This window comes from Cnephaeus nilssonii, assembly GCF_951640355.1.
Source record: "Cnephaeus nilssonii genome assembly, contig: SCAFFOLD_164, whole genome shotgun sequence".
Lineage (NCBI taxonomy): Eukaryota > Metazoa > Chordata > Mammalia > Chiroptera > Vespertilionidae > Cnephaeus > Cnephaeus nilssonii.
The window spans coordinates 2458-9366 of NW_027645475.1; the positions used below are offsets into that span (position 1 = coordinate 2458).

General features: G+C 58.8%; 1 long non-coding RNA gene across 2 annotated transcripts; it reads left to right on the plus strand.

Moving 5' to 3' along the window:
- The first annotated feature begins 1238 nt into the window (after positions 1–1238).
- On the plus strand, positions 1239–6166 carry LOC307096581. Of its 2 annotated transcripts, none has more exons than XR_013813296.1 (3): positions 1239–2227; positions 3342–3434; positions 5265–6166. It is a non-coding gene; the product is annotated as an uncharacterized lncRNA (long non-coding RNA). The 2 variants fall into 2 exon arrangements; XR_013813297.1 differs by having other exon boundaries at positions 5419–6166.
- The last annotated feature ends 743 nt before the right edge of the window (positions 6167–6909 follow it).

A 6909-nucleotide genomic window follows, 5' to 3' on the forward strand; every position in this document is an offset into this window, starting at 1 on the left:
CGTCCATCGGGCCCTGGGCCGGGGGGCCTGGGCCGGGGGGGGCTGGGCGGGGGGCCTGGGCAGGGGGGGCCTGGGCGGGGGGGGGCCTGGGCGGGGGGCCTGGGCGGGGGGCCTGGGCGGGGGGCCTGGGCAGGGGGGGCCTGGGTGGCGGGGGCCTGGGCGGGGGGCCTGGGCGGGGGGCCTGGGCGGTGGGGGCCTGGGCTGGGGGCCTGGGTGGGGGACCTGGGCGGGGTGCCTGGGCGGGGGGCCTGGGCGGTGGGGGCCTGGGCTGGGGGCCTGGGTGGGGGACCTGGGCGGGGTGCCTGGGCGGTGGGTCCCTGGGCGGGGTGCCTGGGCGGGGGGCCTGGGTGGGGGACCTGGGCCGGGGTGCCTGGGCGGGGGGCCTGGGCGGGGGGCCTGGGCGGTGGGGGCCTGGGCTGGGGGCCTGGGTGGGGGACCTGGGCGGGGTGCCTGGGCGGGGGGCCTGGGCGGTGGGGGCCTGGGCTGGGGGCCTGGGTGGGGGACCTGGGCGGGGTGCCTGGGCGGTGGGTCCCTGGGCGGGGTGCCTGGGCGGGGGGCCTGGGTGGGGGACCTGGGCCGGGGTGCCTGGGCGGGGGGCCTGGGCGGGGGGCCTGGGCCGGGGTGCCTGGGCGGGGGGCCTGGGTGGGGGACCTGGGCGGGGTGCCTGGGCGGTGGGTCCCTGGGCGGGGTGCCTGGGCGGGGGGCCTGGGCGGGGGGCCTGGGCGGGGGGCCTGGGCGGTGGGGCCTGGGCGCAGAGGGCCTGGGTGGGGTGCCTGGGCGGGGTGCCTGGGCGGTGGGGCCTTGGGCGGGGCGCCTGGGTTGTGGGGTGGGTCCTGTAGGGAAGGCAGGCGTCCTGCTGAGCCCTCGGATTATAACTGTGAGACAGGGAGCGGATCTGTAGGACCTGCAGCCACAGAGGCCTAGACACATGCGTGCACACACAAACACAAACACACTCACGCATGCATACAACACACGTGCACACACATGCATACACACTCACATACAAAACCATACACACACAAGCACACACTCATACACATACACAAATACGCACACGCACACACACACATGCACCCACATACTCTCACACATGCACACGCACACTCATACACACAAAAATATACACATACACACTCATACATGCACACGCAGGCACACATACACACAAGCACACACTCATTCACATACACACAAACACACATGCATGCACACGAACGCACACACAAACAACACAAATACACACGCACAAATGCGCATGCGCACAGTCATACACACGCACACACACACACACTCTCAAGAAAGAGGCTGTTAGTTGGCGCTGGCGGGGAAGCGTGAGAAAAAGCAGCCATTTCCGGTCTCACTCACATGCGGAATATGACACGCACACACACAATTCCCTGGGGATCGAAACAGCTCAGTGTTCAAAAGCCGAGTCTGTAAAACATTTAGGGGGGAAATCGCCAACAGATTCATGAACTCAGGTTCGGGCGAGATTGAAATATATATATTTTTATTGATTTCAGAGAAAAAGGGAGAGAGAGAGATAGAAACATCAATGATGAGAGAATCATGGGTCGCCTGCCTCCTGCACGCCCCCCACTGGGGATCCAGCCCGCAACTCGGGCCTGTGCCCTTGACCGGGAATCGAACCCTGACCTCCTGGTTCATAGGTCGATGCTCAACCACGGAGCCACGCCAGCTGAACGAGGAGGGATTTCTTAAACGAGGCACCAATTGCACAAGAAGAAATAGAACACGGCTATGTTTACACTCACTAAAAAGAAATAAAATTCTGCGTGAAGAAACGCAGTGACGACCCATAGCGTGGCAGGAAATACGGGGTTTAGGTTCCCAGCCAAGCCGTGTTCGGGAGAAGGAAGCCGTCATGCAGACCAGCGAGGAAAACTGGCTCTTTAGACGTGTGGCTGCGGGGTCTGCCCCGTGGATTCCCGGGAAATCACGGTTGGGGGGTGTGTGTGTGTCAGATCCCCCGCTGGTCCCTGCGGCAGGATGGGAGGGTGTCGCTGGCGTTCGCGGAGTCTGGGAGCACAGCTGGGCCTGAGGATGTGGGCGGCGGGAACTCCGGCCGGTGGACACGGGTCGGCGGCGCCAGAGCGTGTTGAGCAACATCCCGGGACGTCATGGATGGACAGACGTGTGACTCAGCGGTGCCTGCTCAGAGCACCTGCCCCAGGGAGCTCCCCGTGCACACACGAGAAGACCGGTAAGAGGACACGCGTGTGCGGTGTGTGATACAGTCATACCCCCCACCTTGATTTTTGTAAGTTCAACTATTTCCCATGAGACCTTTTTTTTAAAAAAATATATATTTTATTGATTTTTTTACAGAGAGGAAGAGAGATTTAGAAACATCGATGAGAGAGAAACATCCATCAGCTGCCTCCTGCACACTCCCTACTGGGGATGTGCCTGCAACCAAGGTACATGCCCTTGACCGGAATCGAACCCGGGACCCCTCAGTCCGCAGACCGACGCTCTATCCACTGAGCCAAACCGGTTGGGCCCATGAGATCTTTTTATACCTTACGTAGAGGCCCGATGCACGAAATTCGTGCAAGGGGCTTGGCCCCCCACGGCCGCCGTGGCCACTTCCGCCTCAGCTTCATCCAGAAGGTCGTCCGGAAGGACATCCGGAAGGACGTCCGGTCTAATTAGCATATTATGCTTTTATTATTATAGATATATACTTTATATATATATATTATCATTTCAGAGAGCAAGGGAGAGGGAGAGAGAGAGAGAAACATCAAAGATAAGAGAGAATCACGGATCGGCTGCCTCCTGCACGCCCCACACTGGGAATGGAGCCCGCAACCCGGGCATGTGCCCTTGACGGGAATCGAACCCTGACCTCCTGGTTCCTAGGTCGATGATCAACCACTGAGCTACGTGGGCTGGGCTATACCTTTTTTAAAGAGATATTTTATTTATTTATTTATTTTAAATATATTTTATTGATTTTTTACAGAGAGGGAGAGAGAGAGAGAGCTAGAAACATCGATGAGAGAGAAACATCCATCAGCTGCCTCCTGCACACACCCACCTGGGGATGTGCCCGCAACCAAGGTCCATGCCCTTGACCGGAATCGAACCCAGGACCCTTCAGTCCGCAGGCCGACGCTCTATCCACTGAGCCTCACCGGTCAGGGCAAGAGATATTTTACTGACTTTTTTAGAAAGAGAGGAAGAGAGGGAGAATCGTTGATCGGCTGCCTCCTGCGCGCGTGGCTCCTGGCCCTTCCTCGAATCCTTCCCCGTCTTGTTCCCGTGTCACGCCTGCTGCCACGCTGACCCCGACCCCCTCCTCCCTTTCATAGGGTCTGGGGTTCCATCCGGCCACTGAGATGACCCAGGGGACACCCCATCTCAAGATCCTTAATCACACCTGCCAGCGACTTATTTCACACAAGGTGAGTGACTCGGTCACGGGTTCCGGGGGCGGCAGGGGGGACACCTGTGGGGACCGCGGTTCCGCCCCCACAGCCACCCACCGGACGGCTGCAGTCTCCTTCTGCCCCGAGGGCTGTGCTTGTCAACCCGGCTCCAGCCCGGCCGGCGTGGCTCAGTGGTGAGCGTCGACCTAGGACCCAGGAGGTCAGGGTTCGATTCCCGGTCAGGGCACATGCCCGGGTTGCGGGCTCGATCCCCAGTGTGGGGCGTGCAGGAGGCAGCCGATCCATGATTCTCTCTCATCATGGATGTTTCTCTCTCTCTCTCTCCCTCTTTCCCCCTCCCTCCCTTCCACTCTGTGAAAAGCAATAGAAAAATCTATCCTCAGGTGAGGATTAACCAAAACGCCTCCCTCCCCGGGGGTGGGGTGGGGGTGGAGGGGTGGGGGCTTAGCTTCACCCGGCCCCGAACTTCGGAAACTCCCAGAAAAGGGCAGATGTGACGGCAGCCGGGATCCCTTACCACCAACAGCTGTCCGTCCGCCAGCCGGTTTCTGGATGAGCAGTTCTGGCAAACATTTCGGGGGAAACAAAAACAAACAAAGAAAAAACCCCCGATGACTGTGATGCTTGGTTCCCAAAGCCGCACGCCGTCCGCTGGGCCGGATTTATTCGCCATCCTGGCATCCGACGGGCCTAGATGAGTCCTGGACAGCGATCCGGCCCCGATGGAGCCGACTTTCCACCAATGCGCACGCTGATGTCACTGACCCAGCAGGACAGACAGACAGATATACACACACGCACGCACACACATGCACACATACATAGACACGTGCGCAAACACATGCTAGACACATACACACATGAACACACATGTGCACACACATGCATACATACACACTCGCACACACACACGGGACCATCGCCACCTCCTACTCGGGGCTGGTGCTTCATGCAGGAGAGCTGTTTTATTTCTTCTTCTTCTTCTTTTTTTTTTTAAATATGCATTTTATTTATTGTTTCACAGACAGGGAGGGAGAGGGAGAGGGATAGTGAGAAACATCCATCAGCTGCCTCCTGCACGCCCCCCACTGGGGATGTGCCCGCAACCAAGGTACATGCCCTGGACCGGAATCGAACCTGGGACCCTTGAGTCCGCAGGCCAACGCTCTATCCACTGAGCCACACCAGCCAGGGCCATTTATTCTTCATGCCCTCTGTCCCTGAGGGAGTTTTGAAAAAGAGTGAAAGAGAAGTTTTCCTACCCAGTTTGGGAGTCCCCGTGCCTAAGGCAGTCAGCAACCCAGGGAGATTTTTGTGGGTTTTTTTTGTGTGTGTTTTTTAATCCTCACCCAAGGACATTTTCCATTGATATTTACTTATTTATTTAAATTTTTTAAAATTTATTTCAGGGAGGGAGAGAGATGGAAACATCAGCGATGAGAGAGCCCGCAACTCGGGCATGTGTCCTGACCGGGAATCGAACCGTGACCTCCTGGTTCCTAGGTCGACGCTCAACCCCTGAGCCACACCGACCGGGCTCCATTGATTTTTAGAGAGAGAGCGGAAGGGAGGGGGAGAGACGGACAGATTGAAACATCGATGTGAGAGAGACACATCGGTGGGTTGCCTCCTGCACGTGCCCGACCAGGACTGGGGATCGAGTCTGCAACCGAGGTACGTGCCCTTGACCGAAACCGAACCCGGGACCCTTCAGTCTGCGGGCCGATGCTCTATCCACTGAGCCAAATGGGAGGGCAAGATTTTTATTTTTATTTTTAATTGTTTGTTGATTTGAGAGAGAGAGAAACATTGATTTTTAAAAATATATGTTTTTATTGATTTCAGAGAGGAAGGGAGAGGAAGAAAGAGAGAGAAACATCCATGATGAGAGAGAATCATGGATCAGCTGCCTCCTGCACGCCCCCTACTGGGGGTTGAGCCTACAACCCGGGCATGTGCCCTTGACCAGGAATCGAACCGGGGACCCTTCCGTCTGCAGGCCGACGCTCTATCCACCGAGCCACACCGGCCAGGGCGAGAAACATCGATTCGTCGCACTGATCTATGCTCTCCTTGGTTGATGCTTGGACGTGCCGGGACCGGGGATCGAACCTGCCACGCTGGCCAATCGGGACGATGCTCCAACCCGCTGCCCTCCCGGCCAGGGCCCCGGTTTCTTGTGACAAATGGAACAGGTACCAGGTGTGGCGGCTAAATGTGCTCATGACTCAGCCCTCGCGGGACCGCGACGGGGCCAGGACCCCGCTCTGCACGTTACCCATGGGGGAGCTGTTGCACCCCGACGGGCGTGACAGAGGAAGACAGGGAGCCGGGACTGGACCTCGCTCCGCGCTGACCTCAAAGCCCACGCTCTTCGCCGCTGCGACCCGTGTCCGGGTCCCCCGGACGCTGCCCCTTAGCCCCTGAGTTCTCCGATTCCCGAAATCCTGGCGCCCGGAGATTGGAGACACCCCCTTTTCTGATGCCCCGCCCCCCTGCCCCAGCGTGTCTACTGCAGCCGTGAGCTCATTGCCTTCCCAGGCAGCGGCTCGGCGAGGCCCGGGGCCGGTCTTCCGCGTGCGGAGCTCAGACCTCACAGAGACGCCTTCCCGCCGTGCCCGGGGATGTCAGTCCGTGTGCCTCGCCCCGAAATACATGAAAGGAGGGAAGTGTGTTTTTGTTTTGCTTTTATATACAGACTAGAGGCCTGGTGCACGAAATTCATGCATGAGGAGCGGGGTGTCCCTCAGCCCGGCCTGCACCCTCTCCAATCTGGGACCCCTCGGGGGATGTCCGACTACCGGCAGTCGGACATCCCTCTGTCTCGCAATCCAGGACAGCTGGCTCCTAACTGCTCACCTGCTTGCCTGCCTGCCCGATCACCCCTAACCACACTGCCTGCCGGCCTGCTCGCCCCCAACTGCCCTCCCCTGCTGGCCTGATCACCCCTAACCACCTCTGCCTCAGCCCCGCCATCATAGCTTTGTCCAGAAGAACATCCGGAAGGTCTCCCGGTCTAATTAGCATATTACCCTTCTATTGGTATAGATTTTTATTGATGTCAGAGAGGAAGGGAGAGGGAGAGAGAGGAACATCCATGATGAGAGAGAATCACGGATCGGCTGCCCCCTGCACGCCCCACACTGGGGATTGAGCCCGCAACCCAGGCATGTGCCCTGACTGGGAATCGAACCCTGACCTCCTGGTCGATGCTCAACCACGGAGCCACACCGGCCGGGCTGATTCCTTATTTGTTCACATACAAGCCGGGCAGAGATGCCAGGGGCAGGGAGGTGGGGGGCCGGCGTTTCTCGGGGGAAGGGCACCCTCGTGGGGGGTCGAACAGCTCACTGGCTTTGGGCAGAAGCTCTTACGAGAGCCGGGGTTCGTCACGGCACGAACCATCGGATTTTCCATTTTTTCGTCCAGCGGAAATGACTCTTTGCCCCCCGGAAACCACAACCCTCAGGGGCGTGACAGAAACGAGACA